Source organism: Schistocerca cancellata, chromosome 2, assembly GCF_023864275.1.
Source record: "Schistocerca cancellata isolate TAMUIC-IGC-003103 chromosome 2, iqSchCanc2.1, whole genome shotgun sequence".
Lineage (NCBI taxonomy): Eukaryota > Metazoa > Arthropoda > Insecta > Orthoptera > Acrididae > Schistocerca > Schistocerca cancellata.
This window is the reverse complement of record NC_064627.1, coordinates 122,537,207-122,554,292: the sequence shown is the minus strand read 5'-3', so window position 1 is coordinate 122,554,292 and position 17,086 is coordinate 122,537,207.

The following is a 17,086-nucleotide window of genomic DNA, read 5'->3' as shown; positions in this document are numbered from 1 at the left end:
GTGGATGGAGTCATCAGGTAGGAGAAGGTCCATATCCAGAAAGGTGGCATGCTGGTTTGAGGAGGACTAGCAGAAGTGGGCGGAAGAGAAGAAGTTGAGGCTGAAAGATAAACATAGGGTGTGCCGGCCGGTGTGGCCGTGCGGTTCTAAGCGCGTCAGTTTGGAACTGCGTGACCGCTACAGTCGCAGGTTTGAATCCTGTCTCGGGCATGGATGTGTGTGATGTCCTTAGGTTAGTTAGGTTTAAGTAGTTCTAAGTTCTAGGGGACTGATGACCTCAGTAGTTAAGTCCCATAGTGCTCAGAGCCATAAACATAGGGTGTCCTGGCCCTGAGTCCAGATCATGAAGATGCCATCAATGAACCTTAACAAGACTAGGGGTTTGGCATTTTGGGAGGCTAGCATGGTCTCCTCTAGATGGCCCATAAACAGGTTGGCATAGGAGAGTACTAAGTGGGTGCCCATGCCTGTGCCACGGATTTTATGTTAGGAGAAAAATTGCTACAGTAGTTTCTCAACTATCTTGCCTAATGTGCCAGAACGTTGAGCTAGATAGAAAGAAAAAAAGGAGGATAGGCCAGAGCTTCAAAAATTCTCTCATCTGACTCCAGCCACACCACTCAAACCATCCTTCTTTATACCAAAAGCAGTTTTATTGACATTTTCTGACTTGTTATATAATACAAGCTAGTTATAAGTGCTTGTTATGTATGTACTGCACCCTTCAGAAATTATTAAAGGGAACATAAAATAATCCAATGTATGTTTACACGTATATGGAAAGATGTTGCAAACAAAAAAGATTAAACTTAGGTTGAAGTGTCAAAAAAGTCTTTGATAGATGACTATTTCCCTCCTTTAGCCCTATTGCCTGCTGCAATAACCTACAACTTATGTAAACAGATGATTTCAGCTAGCATTGCTTCCTCCTGTTTACTAATGTACTGCATCACTGCCTTAATAATCTATGAACCTTCCAAATGTGGGATGAGATTTCTCCTGTCAACTAAGTGTGCATGTCAGGATGTGGCTGAGGTGGAAGTGGGGTCTAAAAAAGAACAAGTGTTAATTTTTCAACTCCAGGCGGCAAACTGCCTTCCGTTTATTGAGAAAACATTTACTGATGACCTAGCCAGGGTACATTATGTGAGTTTAGTGGCCCTAAGACGCAAACAAATTGAGCCGGGGCTCGAAAAGTGCACGGAGGCAACCGGCCAATGCGTCTGATCTCGTTGGGGGCCTGTCAGTAAAAGAGAGCGATCCACACGCCTCGCTCTACATCTACATCTACAGGATTACTGAGCAAACATTTACTGATGACCTAGCCAGGGTACATTATGTGAGTTTAGCGGCCCTAAGTCGCAAACAAATTTAGCCGGGGCTCGAAAAGTGCACGGAGGCAACCGGCCAATGCGTCTGATCTCGTTGGGGGCCTGTCAGTAAAAGAGAGCAATCCACACGCCTCGCTCTACATCTACATCTACAGGATTACTCTGCAATTCACATTTAAGTGCTCAGCAGAGGGTTCATTGAACCACAATCATACTACCTCTCTACCATTCCACTCCCGAACAGCGCGCGGGAAAAACGAACACCTAAACCTTTCTATTAGAGCTCAGATTTCTCTTATTTTATTTTGATGATCATTCTTACCTATGTAGGTTGGGCTCAACAAAATACACTCCTGGAAATGGAAAAAAGAACACATTGACACCGGTGTGTCAGACCCACCATACTTGCTCCGGACACTGCGAGAGGGCTGTACAAGCAATGATCACACGCACGGCACAGCGGACACACCAGAAACCACGGTGTTGGCCGTCGAATGGCGCTAGCTGCGCAGCATTTGTGCACCGCCGCCGTCAGTGTCAGCCAGTTTGCCGTGGCATATGGAGCTCCATCACAGTCTTTAACACTGGTAGCATGCCGCGACAGCGTGGACGTGAACCGTATGTGCAGTTGACGGACTTTGAGCGAGGGCGTATAGTGGGCATGCGGGAGGCCGAGTGGACGTACCGCCGAATTGCTCAACACGTGGGGCGTGAGGTCTCCACAGTACATCGATGTTGTCACCAATGGTCGGCGGAAGGTGCACGTGCCCGTCGACCTGGGACCGGACCGCAGCGACGCACGGATGCACGCCAAGACCGTAGGATCCTACGCAGGATTTCTTTTGGAACTCATGTGGATCACCTCACACTTTTCGTTATTCAGCGTCAATTGCCACCTGCTACACCATACAGATCTTTTCTAAACCACTTTGCAACTGATACTGGTCTTTGGATGACCTTACTAGACGGTAAATTACAGCATCATCTGTGAACAACCTAAGAGAACTGCTCAGATTGTCACCCACGTCATTTATATAGATCAGGAACAGCAGAGGTCCCAGGACACTTCCCTGGGGAACACCGGATATCACTTCAGTTTTACTCAATGATTTGCCGTTTATTACTACGAACTGTGACCTTCCTGACAGGGAATCACGAATACAGTCACACAACTGAGACGATACCACATAGGCCCGCAGCTTGATTAGAAGTCGCTTGTGAGGGACAGTGTCAAAAGCTTTCCAGAAATCCAGAAATACAGAATCAACTTGAGATCCCCTGTCGATAGTGGCCATTACTTCATGCGAATAAAGAGCTAGCTGCATTGCACAAGAACAATGTTTTCTGAAACCGTGCTGATTACGTATCAATAGATTGTTCCCTTCGAGGTGATTCATAATGTTTGAATACAGTATATGCTCCAAAACCTTACTGCAAACCGACGTCAATGATATAGGTCTGTAGTTCGATGGATTACTCCTACCACCCTTCTTAAACATTGGTGCGACCTGCGCAATTTTACAATCTGTAGGTACAGATCTATTGGTGAGCGAGTGGTTGTATACGATTGCTAAGTGGGGAGCTATTGTATCAGCGTAATCTGAAAGGAACCTAATCGGTATACAATCTGGACCTGAAGACTTGCCCGTATCAAGCGATTTGAGTTGCTTCACAGCCCCTAAGGTATCTACTTCTAAGAAACTCATGCTAGCAGCTGTTGGTGTTTCAAATTCTGGAATATTCCATTCATCTTCCCTGGTGAAGGACTTTCAGAAAACTGGGTTCAATAACTCCACTTTAGCGGCACAATCGTCGTCGGTAACAGTGCCATCGGCACTGCGCAGCAAAGGTATTGGCTGCGTCTTGCCGCTTGTGTACTTTACATATGACCAGAATTTCTTTGGATTTTCTACCAAATTTCAAGACAATGTTTCGTTGTGGAACCTATTAAAGGCATCTCGCATTGAAGTCCGTGCCAAATTTCATACGTCTGTAAATTTTAGCCAATCTTCAGGATTTCGCATTCTTCTGAACTTCACATGCTTTTTCCGTTGCCTCTGCAACAGCGTTCGGACCTGTTTTGTGTACCATTGGGGATCAGTTCCATTTCTTACCAATTTATGAGGTATGAATATCTCAGTTGCTGTTGCTACTATATCTTTGAATTTGAGCCACATCTCATCTACATTTGCATAGTCAGTTCGGAAGGAATGGAGATTGTCTCTTAGGAAGGCTTCTAGTGACACTTTATTCGCTTTTTTAAATAAAATTATTTTGTGTTTGTTTCTGGTGGATTTGGAATCCTAATGCTAATCTTCAGCATTCTTCTGTAGCACCACATTTCAAAAGCTTCTATTCTCTTCTTGACCAAACTATTTATTGTCCATGTTTCACTTCCATACATGGCTACACTCCATACAAATACTTTCAGAAACGACTTCCTGACACTTAAACCTATACGCGGTGTTAACAAATTTCTCTTCTTGAGAAACGCTTTCCTTTCCATTGCCAGTCTACATTTTATATCCTCTCTACTTCGACCATTATCAGTTATTTTGCTCCCCAAATAGCAAAACTCCTTTACTACTTTAAGTGTCTCATTTCCTAATCTAATTCCCTCAGCATCACCTGACTTAATTCGACTACATTCCATTATCCTCATTTTGTTTTGTTGATGTTCATCTTATACCCTCCTTTCAAGACACTGTCCATTCCGTTCAACTGCTCTTCCAAGTCCTTTGCTGTCTCTGACAGAATTACAATGTCATCGGCGAACCTCAAAGTTTTTATTTCTTCTCGATGGATTTTAATACCTACTCCGAATTTTTCTTTTGTTTCCTTCACTGCTTGCTCAATATACAGATTGAATAACATCAGGGAGAGGCTACAACCCTGTCTCACTCCCTTCCCAACCACTGCTTCCCTTTCTTGTCCCTCGACTCTTATAACTGCCATCTGGTTTTTGTACAAATTGTAAATAGCCTTTCGCTCCCTGTATTTTACCCCTGCCACCTTCAGAATTTGAAAGAGAGTATTCCAGTCAACATTGTCAAAAGCTTTCTCTAAGTCTACAAATGCTAGAAACATAGGTTTGCCTTTCCTTAATCTAGCTTCTAAGATAAGTTGTAGGGTCAGTATTGCCTCAAGTGTTCTAATATTTCTACAGAATCCAAACTGATCTTCCCCGAGGTCGGCTTCTACTAGTTTTTCCATTTGTCTGTAAAGAATTTGCATTAGTATTTTGCAGCTGTGACTTATTAAACTGATAGTTCGGTAATTTTCACATCTGTCAACACCTGCTTTCTTTGGGATTGGAATTATTATATTCTTCTTAAGGTCTGAGGGTATTTCGCCTGTCTCATATATCTTGCTCACCAGTTGGTAGAGTTTTGTCAGGACTGGCTCTCCCAAGGCTGTCAGTAGTTCTAATATAATGTTATATACTCCCGGGGCCTTGTTTTGACTCAGGTCTTTCAGTGCTCTGTCAAACTCTTCACGCAGTATTGTATCTCCCATTTCATCTTCATCTACATCCTCTTCCATTTCCATAATATTGTCCTGAAGTACATCGCCCTTGTATAGACCCTCTATATACTCCTTTCACCTTTATGCTTTCCCTTCTTTGCTTAGAACTGGGTTTCCATTTGAGCTCTTGATATTCATGAAAGTGATTCTCTTTCCTCCAAAGGTCTCTTTAATTTTCCTGTAGGCAGTATCTATCTTACCCCTGGTGAGACAAGCCTCTACATCCTTACATTTGTCCTCTATCCATCCCTGCTTAGCCATTTTGCACTTCCTGTCAATCTCTTTTTTGAGACATTTGAATTCCTTTTTGCCTGCTTCGTTTACTGCATTTTTATATTTTCTCCTTTCATCAATTAAGTTCAGTATCTCTTCTGTTACCCAAGGATTTCTAGCAGCACTCATCTTTTTACCTACTTCATCCTCTGCAGCCTTCACTACTTCATTCCTCAAAGCTACCCATTCTTCTTCTACTGTGTTTCTTTCCCCCATTCCTGTCAATTGTTCCCTTATGCTCTCCATGAAACTCTGTACAACCTCTGGTTCTTTCAGTTTATCCAGGTCCCATCTCCTTAAATTCCCACCTTTTTGCAGTTTCTTCAGTTTTAATCTACAGTTCATAAACAATAGATTGTGGCCAGAGTCCACATCTGCCCCTGGAAATGTCTTACAGTTTAAAACCTGGTTCCTAAACGAACATCTGTCTTACCATTATATAATCTATCTGAAACCTGTCAGTATCTCCAGGCTTCTTCCATGTATACAACCTTCTTTTATGATTCTTGAACCAAGTGTTGGCTATGATTAAGTTATGCTCTGTGCAAAATTCTACCAGACAGCTTCCTCTTTCATTTCTTCCCCCCCAATCCATATTCACCTACAATGTTTCCTTCTCTCCCTTTTCCTACTACCGAATTCCAGTCACCCATGACTATTAAATTTTTGTCTCCCTTCACTATCTGAATAATTACTTTTATTTCATCATACATTTCTTCAATTTCTTCGTCATCTGCAGAGCTAGTTGGCATATAAACTTGTACTACTGTGGTAGGCGTGGGCTTCATGTCTATCTTGGCCACAATAATGCGTTCACTATGCTGTTTGTAGTAGCTTACCCACACTCATATTTTTTTATTCATTATTAAACCTACTCCTGCATTACCCCTATTTGATTTTGTATTTATAACCCTGTATTCACCTGACCAAAAGTCTTGTTTCTCCTGCCACCAAACTTCACTAATTCACACTATACCTAACTTTAACCTATCCATTTCCCTTTTTAAATTTTCTAACCTACCTACCCGATTAAGGGATCTGACATTCCACGCTCCGATCCGTAGAACGCCAGTTTTCTTTCTCCTGATAACAATGTCCTCCTGAGTAGTCCCCGCCCGGAGATCCAAATGGGGGACTATTTTACCTCCGGATTATTTTACCCAAGAGGACGCCATCATCATTTAACCATACAGTAAAGCTGCATGCCCTCGGGAAAAATTATGGCCGTAGTTGCACCTTGCTTTCAGCCGTTCGCAGTACCAGCACAGCAAGGCCGTTTTGGTTAGTGTTACAAGGCCAGATCAGTCAATCATTGAGACTGTTGCCCCTGCAACTACTGAAAAGGCTGCTGCCCCTCTTCAGGAACCACACGTTTGTCTGGCCTCTCAACAGATACCCCTCCGTTGTGGTTGCACCTACGGTATGGCCATCTGTATCGCTGAGGCACGCAAGCCTCCCCACCAACGACAAGGTCCGTGGTTCATGGGGGGGGCAGATGTAGGTAACTGGCCTGCAAGGTAATTCCAGTTTTAATTACAAATCTTTTTATGATAAAATTGTCAAGGATGCCTACATTACTTTTCTCAGGTAGATTTTCCAAGTTGCAAAAGTGCTACAATACTTTGATTGACATATTTGTGTGAAAGATATTTTTGTGATAATGAAACTAAATCAGTCATGATTATGTGGCAAGTTGGGTGTGAAACTCTGTGAAACTGTCTGTGTCTGTCTGTATGCCGACAGTTTGTACCAGAAAAAAATTATATTATGTGTTTAGTGTGGGAAAATAGTTATTTAATATTAAAAACTTGTTTTATTTGTTATCTATGTTGTTGAGAAATGCAAAATATAAAACAAAGTCATATTCAGTACAACTGTACTGCCATTTAAATGCAGTGTGTTCACTGTTTTCCCCTCTTTGCCCTCCTCCCACACAGTTGGCACGGCATGGCGATGGGGGGGAAATGTGAAGTGAGGCTGAGCACTTTGGCACTCAGGCAATCCAAAAACTTGGCCACCCCTGATGTAGATTGATAGACAAGATAGCTAGGAAATAATGAAAAAGCCGTGTCCAACACCTCTGAACCACATGAGGTGGAGTAGATTGGGCCACCAGTGGAACATGTTTGGTATATTAGGATTGGAAGGAAAGTTCTGTTGCACTACACTGGTCCTCAGTGTACCTTTTCTTACCCCCCAACATTCTCAGTTGTTGGATGTATTCCAATCTCCAGTTTTGCCTACTGTTTTACCCTCTAGAGCTACCTCTAGTACCATGGAAGCTACTGCCTGATGTTTTAATACAGATGCTATAATTCTGTCCTAGCTCTTTGTCTGTGTTTTCCATATGTTCCTCTGTTATTGGAAGTTCTGTGGAGAACTTCCTCATTCCTTATCTTATCAGTTCACCTAAATTTCAAGATTCTTCTGTTGCACCACATCCCGAACTCTCGATTCTTTTTATTTCCAGTTTTCCCACATTCCATGATTAACTACCATAGCAAGCTGTGATACAAATGTACATTCTCAGTAATTTCTTTCTCAAATTAAACCTGATGTTTGACACCAGTAGACTTCTTTCGGCCATGAATACGCTCCTTGCCTATGAAACCCTACTTTTACGCCCTCTGAGCTTCATCCATCATGTGCTTTCAAAGTAGCAGAGTCCTATAACTTTGTCTACTTCATGGTAGCCAATTTGATGTTAAGTTTACTGCTAATATTATTTCTGTTGCTCCTCATTAATTTGCATCTCTTCAGTTTATTCTCAATTAATATTCTATATTCTTCAGACTGTTCATTGCATTCAGCAAGTCCTGTAAATCTTTTTCACTTTCACTCAAGAAAGCAATGTCATCAGCAAATCTTATCATTGGTATCCTTTTAACCTGAATTTTAATCCCACTCCTGAAACTACCCTTTATTTCTTTCTCTGCTTCTTTGATGCTTAGGTTAAACAGCAGGGACGAAAGATGATAACCCTGCCTTATGCTATTTCAATCTGAACACTTTGTTCTTGATCCTCCATTATTATTGTTACCTATTGGTTCTTGTACAAATTAGATAGTACCCATCTTTCCCTGCAGCTTACTCCTATTTCTCTCATAATTTAAAACATCATTTTACATTGTCAAACACTTTTTCTAGATCAACAAATCCTATGAAGTTGTCTTGACTTTTCTTAAGTCTTGTTTCAATTATCAATTGCAACATCTGGACTGTCTCTCTGGTGCCTTTATCTCTCCAAAAGCCAAACTGATTGTCAGGTTTTCTTAACAATTCTGCAGTTTTCTTAACAATTCTTGTCATCAACTTAGATGCATGAGCATTTAAACTGACTGTGCAGCTGTTCTTGCACTTACCTGCCCTTTGACATCTCCAGTCTCATAGATTCCACATATCAGCTTGAATAGTCATTTGGTTTCCACTAAACCCAATGAGTTCCAGAGGAATGTTATCTAACCGTTCTAACTTATTTGATCACAACTCTTCCAAAGCCCTATTAATCTCCAACACTAAAACTGGTTCCTGTATGTCTTCCATATTGATTCCCATTTCTTCTTCTAACACAACTTCAGACAAATCCTTTCCATCACAGAGGCCTTCATTGAACTCCTTTCATTTACCTGCTCTCTCCTCCACGTTTAACATTGGAACCCCTTAATCCTGACACTTTCACCATTAATTTTGTTGAAGGTTGTCTGAAGCAGCCCTTTCAATGACAATTTCCTTTTTGGCTTCATCCCATTTTTCCAGCTATGATTTTATCTTGATTTCCTTGCACTTCCTGTTTATTTCATTCTGAGATTTTTCACTGACATTTTTGTACTTCCTTTCTTCATCAATCAATTGAGGTATTTCCTCAGTTACTCAAGGTTTCTTCACAATTACATTCCTGGTACCTATGTTTGTCTGCCCAACTTGTGTGACTGCCCTTTTTAAGAGATCCCATTTGAACTGAATTGCCTATTAAGTACAAGATCAAGAAAATTGTGAAATAAATGTAAGCTTCGTGCACGACAACTTATTTCAAGTACTTTCCACAACAGATTGTGGAAGTGGAGTGTTTAGTGATAGTGCTCATGAACCATGTGAAAAGCAAAAGGATCTTGCAAATAAGCCAGAACAAAAGAATTTGTTGACGCAGAAAAATAAGAAATCCGACGTAAATTTAGTAAACAAACATCTGCCGACCTGATGTAGTTCCAATGGATTATCAGCTTGTGTGAAAAATAAAGAGGAAATAAACAGCGCAGTTAGGCCTACATTTTGTAGCTCCAAAACAATTACAAAAATCAAAATATATTCAGATAGCCAAGGGCAAAACGTAGCTACTGACTTTCATAATAAAAGCAATGTGAACTTAACTTCCATGGTGAAACCAGGTGTGAAATTCTGCGCAGCAACTGCAATAAGCCATGAAAAAATTCCCACATTAAGCAACAAAGACTTTGCCTTTTCCTGGTGGGAACAAATGACATCGCAAGAAACGAAAAACAAGATCTGTTGCTTTCACTAAAAAGGTGACTGTATGACCTAAGATGTACTAACGTCATTGTATTTTCAGTACCACATTGTCATGACCTAGCGGAATGGTCCTGCATTAACAAAGAAGAGGAAAGTGCAAATAGTGAGATGAAACAGATGCAGATGATTTGAAAATGTGACTTTCATTGATATAAGCAAACTAGGAAGGAGATTCCATACTAGACATGGTTTCCACTTAAATAGATTAGGAAAAAATTTCGTAATTGCAAAAATAATAGAAATAGTAAATGCCAAAACAAAAGTAAATAGTGACACTTCAAACATAATTCCCCTCAAGGGCAAGACCCACAAACTACTTGGTGAATATGAAAATGAAGCATCACCACTACAAGACAAGTGTGATGTTCTGACATTGCAAGAAAACACGAGGAAGCATATCAATAACAACAGAACCAACACCTGAAGTATCAGAAACAGCTACACCATCATCATCATCATCAACAACAACAACAGCAACAACAACAACAACAGAAATGACAGCATCAATGACACCGGGAGCTACACCACCAGCAGCAGCTGCAGCAAGCAACTCACCATAGCCCAGTGAACGACCTACAAGGTGCAGAAAACCTGTCCTTCTGGAGGAGTTTTAGTACCTCGCCAGGGCAAGGAACGGAGTATGACACCACAAAATGTAAATACAAATGTAACCAGTTCTCATCCTCATCACCTGCTGATTCTAAGCTTAAACAATCAGTGTCTTAGAAATAAATCATTAGAACTTAAGGTAGCTATGAACACTGCAAATATTGACTGCATGTGCATTATGGAGCATTGGTGCAGAAGTTTTTAATTAAGTAGCATTAATATTCATCCGTTTAAGTTGGCAAGCCAGTATTGTAGAAAAAATACAAAAAATGGAGGTGTATGTATATTTACCAAACCAAGTATCAGCTATAAAAGAAGGTGTGAAGCTGAATCATTGAGTATGGAAAATCATTTTGAAGCAGCAGCTGTGCAGTTGAATGAAATACAGGGAAAAGTCATAGTCATAGCAATATACAGACCACCTACTGGTGATGCAGACATATTATTTAACCAATTAGAAATATTGCTTAACACTCTGTTCATCGATAGAGCCACTGTGGGGACTTCAATATTAATCTTATGAGTGAAAGTAGGGTAAAAGACCAGTTCCTAAATCTGTTATGTAGTTTCAACCTGCTTCCACACATACACACACCCACAAGAATAACAAATAATACAGTCAGTCTTATTGATAATTTATTTTCAAATTTAGGACGCACAGAAGTTTAAGTAACAAATACTGATTTGGGATTATCAGACCATAATGCTCTTGTCCTCAAAATTCCTTCAAGGCCACTGAAAGAGAAAAAAAAAACACTTCATGTATAAAAGAAATTTTTCCATAGAAAACTGTGTAGAATTCATAAATATGCTAACTAATGAGGCTTGGGCAGAAGTACTATCCCTAACAAATACAAATGATGCATATAACACATTTTCTTCCTTTTCATGGGATATTTTGAAATGTGTTTTCCAAAAAAGCTGTCAAAACTCAGGTCACATGGCAATACAAAGCCAAGTTCTTGGATCACAGCTGGCATCAAAACTTCCTGTGGAACTCTAAAGAGACTAATTTCTAAAATGAAAACATCCACAGACTCACAATTCATAGAATATGTCAGGAATTACAAGAGGGTATATAGATTCGATTAGATTAGATTAATACTAGTTCCATGGATCATGAATACGATATTTCATAATGATGTGGAACGAGTCAAATTTTCCAATACATGACATAATTAAGTTAATTTAACAACATAATTAAGTTAATATAACAACTTTTTTTATTTTTTGTTTTTTGTTTTTTTTTTTAATTGTTTTTTTTTTAATATTTTTTGTTTTTTTTCTTATTTTCTTAATTTATATCTAAAAATTCCTCTGTGGAGTATAAGGAGTTGTCATTCAGAAATTCTTTTAATTTCTTCTTAAATTCTTGTTGGTTATCTGTCAGACTTTTGATACTGTTTGGTAAGTGACCAAAGACTTTAGTGGCAGTATAAGTCACCCCTTTCTGTGCCAAAGTTAGATTTAATTTTGAATAGTGAAGATCATCCTTTCTCCTAGTATTGTAGTTATGCACACTGCTATTACTTTTTAATTGGTTTTGGCTGTTAATAACAAATTTCATAAGAGAGTATATATACTGAGAAGCTACTGTGAATATCCCTAGATCCTTAAATAAATGTCTGCAGGATGACCTTGGGTGGACTCCAGCTATTATTCTGATTACACGCTTTTGTGCAATAAATACTTTATTCCTCAGTGATGAATTACCCCAGAACATGATGCCATATGCAAGCAATGAGTGAAAATAGGTGTAGGAAGCTAATTTAGTAAGATGTTTATCACCAAAATTTGCAATGACCCTTATTGCATAAGTAGCTGAACTCAAACGTTTCAGCAGATCATCAATGTGTTTCTTCCAATTTAATCTCTCATCAATGGACACACCTAAAAATTTTGAATATTCTACCTTAGCTATATGCTTCTGATTAAGGTCTATATTTATTAATGGTGTCATACATTTACTGTACGGAACTGTATGTACTGTGTCTTATCAAAATTCAGTGAGAGTCCGTTTACAAGGAACCACTTAGTAATTTTCTGAAAGACATTATTTACAATTTCATCAGTTAATTCTTGTTTGTCAGGTGTGATTACTATACTTGTATCATCAGCAAAGAGAACTAACTTTGCCTCTTCATGAATATAGAATGGCAAGTCATTAATATATATTAAGAACAACAAACGATCCAAGACCGACCCTTGTGGAAACCCATTCTTGATAGTTCCCCAGTTTGCGGAATGTGTTGATCTTTGCATATTATGAGAACTGCTTATTTCAACTTTCTGCACTCTTCCAGTTAGGTACAAATTAAACCATTTGTGCACTGTCCCACTCATGCCACAATACTTGAGCTTGTCTAGCTGAATTTCATGATTTACACAATCAAAAGCCTTTGAGAGATCACAAAAAATCCCAATGGGTGGTGTTCGGTTATTCAAATCATTCAAAATTTGATTGGTGACAGCATATATGGCATTTTCTGTTGAAAAATGTAATTGCTAAAGAAAAATTCATGAGTAATGATAGTTTTATAAGACAGTCTGAAAACAAATCAAAAGCCATATGGGGTATTGTGAAGACTGAAACGGGGAAGAGTTGTGAAAACCAGACATTAGCCTCAAATATTTAAAAAATGTCAATATTAATAAACAAGATTTGCCAAATTATATTAACAATTATTTCATAAATGCAACAACTTCATTAAGCTTAAAATTTACAAACGAAGAAAAATCTGAATATCCAAAAACAGCTTGTAGGATGAGGGTAGAGCCAACAAATGAAGGTGAAGTGTTGAAAGTGATACAAAGCTTGAAACCCAAAATGTCGGCTGGCATAGATGAGGTGCCTGTGTCAACCATAACAAGGACAGCACCACAAATCGCAAAGCCCTTTGCACACATAGCCAATTTATCATTCAGTGAAGGAGCTATTCCAGGAAGGTTGGAAATTTCAATAGTGAAGCCATTATTTAAAAATGGCGACAAGTATAAGGTAGAAAACTATCACCCAATATCTCTCCTCCCAGCATTTTCAAAAATATTAGAAAAACTGATGAAGCACCAAATCAACAAATATCTAAATGACCATAATTTACTAAACAGAAATCAGCATGGTTTCCAAGCACGTAAAAATACCAAAACAGCAGTAATGTGCTACACTGAACAAATAATCCAAAATCTAGAAAAAGATTATAGTGTAGTAGGAGTAAATTTAGACCTCTCCAAACCTTTTCACACTGTGAACCAGGACATTCTTTTAGAAAAATTGGAAGTGTTGGGTATACATGGGATAGGAAAAAAATGGTTTGAATCATACCTAAAAACCAGAACACAGGTTGTAGGACTGACATCAACTTACTCCAACCACAAAATAAATTCAGTATCAGAGGCAAAAAATGTAGAAATAGGAGTACCAAAAGGCAGCATTTTAGGGCCCATATTGTTTCTTGTCTATATAAATGATTTTCACACCTCAGATGATGCAGCCAAAGCAATAATATTTGCAGATGATACTAGTGTGATAATAAGTGCACCAAAGCAATTGCTACCAACAACTGCTGATAAAGTATTAAATTACATCCACTCTTGGCTCAATGCAAACAGGTTGACATTGAATGTAAATAAAACAAATTATACGCAGTTTGGGAAAAGATGTCAAAATGTAAATCTCAATCTGGTGTGGGGTGACAAAGCCTTAGACAGAGTGACATCCATAAAATTGCTGGGAATTCATGTAGATGAAAACTTAAATTTTAATGACCACGTAATAAAACTTGCACAGAAACTTAATTCAGCCTGTTTTGCCCGCAGAATTATTGCAAATGTTTGTACCTCAGAGGGTGCCAGAATGGCATATTTTGGCTATTTTCAATCTCTTGCCACATACGGAATAATATTTTGGGGTTCCACAACAGGGCGCCTAAAACAATTTTTTTTTGTTGCAGAAGAGGGCCATCCGAATAATAACTCACAGTCATCCACAGAAACACTGTAAACCCATATTCAAAAAGCATAGAATACTTACTATACCATCATTTACATATACAAATGTGTACTGTATGTCAGGACCTACATTGCAGATTTTCAGACAAATGCCGACTTTCATAACTACAATAACCGTAATAGCGCAGCACTCCATACTCAGCGAACAAAAAGAACGAATACACAAAGGCATTTGAGCCATATCGGTACAAAACTGTACAACGCACTGCCAGTCAACATCAGGCAGTTAGAAGATGATAACAAATTTAAAACAGAATTTAAAGAATGTCTAGTAGAACAATGTTTTTATTCTGTAAATGACTATGTAGGTCAATAAATTTTTTCTGATGATATTTATAAAGGCAAAATGGAAAATACTCTATCTGTACCTAATCATTCATTACCTAATCATTCATTACAATTACATACTTAAAGGACAGCTGTTGTGTGATGTAAATATATACTTAAGCAGTGTTGTGTATATAAGGACTTGCCATTTAGGGAGGACAAAACTAAAGCCTTACGAAAAACAGACTATGCATTTAAAATAACAAGCAGTGATGTATATAGGCTATATTAATTTCATTGTATTATTATTAACTTCATTGTATTATTTTGTTTTGTACTTTTTTACGTATATATTGTTAGTGTCCCATTTCTTTGAAATGGCTTACAGGTACCCTTGACAACATCCATACAATATTTTTTGTCAACGGATGGATAAATAAAATAAATAAATAAATATTGATTATTGTGGTATCATCAGCCTTAGAGAACTTCAAATGCATCTCATTGTTCCTCAAAACTTTGGTATCCCACTTCTGCCCATCTTAATTCTGCTATACTATTCTGTTCAACTTGAGTCTACTCTTCACTATTACTAAATTGTGATCTGAATCTATATCTGTTACTGTGTATACACTATAATTTAAATCTGATTTTTGTGTCTCTATCTGACAATGATGTAATCCACGAGGATTCCTTTTGTGTCTCTAGGCTTTTCCAATTACAGCTAAACCTCCTGTGACTTTTAAACAGTGTATTCACTATATCCAGCTGAAATTTATTACAGACATCAATTAGTCTTTCTGGTCTTTCTGCTCCCTCATTCTGACTGTGAAATCTTCTGTCTTCTATTCCTTCCCCTACTACTGCATTCCAATTCCCCAATACAGACACTTCAAAATCAGTCGAAAAATTTGTTGGGTGGCTTGGGAAATTTCAAATTATGAGCTATATGCAACACCTTTAATAACAGTGGATATGACTGCTGTAATGCCTGTGTGCACATGTCTCTATCAGGTTGAAAGAACCACATCCCCAATTAAACTGTCTCTGTACAACAGGCTACAAGCCTATGAATCTTACCTTTCTCAGTCTGATTTACAGATCGCAAAACCATTAACTGAGCTGCAACCACTTGCATTTTAGTAGAAAAATGTTCTGCAAATAATGTCCAAAAGAGATAACTCAGTGGGTTACAACAGCAGGTCTAATTTCTGTATGAGATGAGAAAACTGGGAGTTCATGGACAGCAAAAAAATGCATCTACTGAATGTTGTTTGTCTGGAAATTTACTGCTGACCACTACTGGTTAGCATCCCAGCCTTCTTATGCATTGATAAATGGCTGTAAAGCCAGAATATCTGGCAGGAATTGTGGCCGCTGATGAGCTGAGCTCAGCAACTGTTCCATCAACTCCTGATGTTGATTAAGCTACTGCTGCCACAATTCAAAAAACTTCACACCTCTAGTAGCCATGTTTTCTGACCATACAGCCACCTTCTTCAGTGTCAATTTTGTATTTCCCAATTTAGATCACACAAATCATTTATTAACACTTTGTTGAGGACACACTTGAATTATGGTGGTGGACTTCATGTGTAGGTAAGGCTGAAATAAATCATGTGGCTGAGTGGTACCACAGTCCACTGAAGTGAGAACTTAGTATTGGTAAGTCGAACATCACTATAATAAGATTCCAGGCAGGCCCAGTAGCGCTGCAGTCCGGAACCGCGTGACTGCTACGGTCGCAGGTTTGAATCCTGCCTCGGGCATGGATGTGTGTGATGTCTTTAGGTTAGTTAGGTTTAAGTAGTTCTAAGTTCTAGGGGACTGATGACCTAAGATGTTAAGTCCCATAGTGCTCAGAGCCATTTGAACCATTTTTTTGAACCCAGGAGTAACACAATCAGTACCAAAAATTTGGTTTAATGCAGAGTCATCGTCAATATTTCAGTTGGTTGTGGAAAGGGACATGTCAGCTTTTGAAAGGAAGTAAATGGTGCCTACTGCCGCTTGGGCTGTTGCCTGGCTGACAGGCCCACGTGACCTGATAGCTGAAGATGCTGTCTGCTCACTGCTTGCAGTAACCCTCCTGAATAGATTAGATTAGATTCAGTTTTCGTTGCATATACCCAAAAATGAGATGATTCTTGTGGGTGTGGAACAAGTCAGAAACTATAACATAAAAAAACATAAAACATTTGAATATAACATTCACTATCCTGATCATTTGTCAGGATATTGTCAAAATAGGTGAATACGTTATAGTAAACTGGAACTGCTAATTTTTACAGATTTAATATGCTGTCAGAATGAAATGTAGTTATGCACTTTTAATAAATTTATCATACCTAATCTTGACTGTTGTGACCAAGTGCTATCAAAACTGAAATCTAACAGACATTTTTACTTAAGCTGGTCCAACAGTCACTGTTAAGATATTCATCTACAGAGTAGAAGGAGTTGCCTGTCAAAGAGTCTTTCAAGCTCTGTTCAAACTGTGCTCTATATGAAACCAAGTTTTTAATGGTTGCTGGTAGTTTATCAAA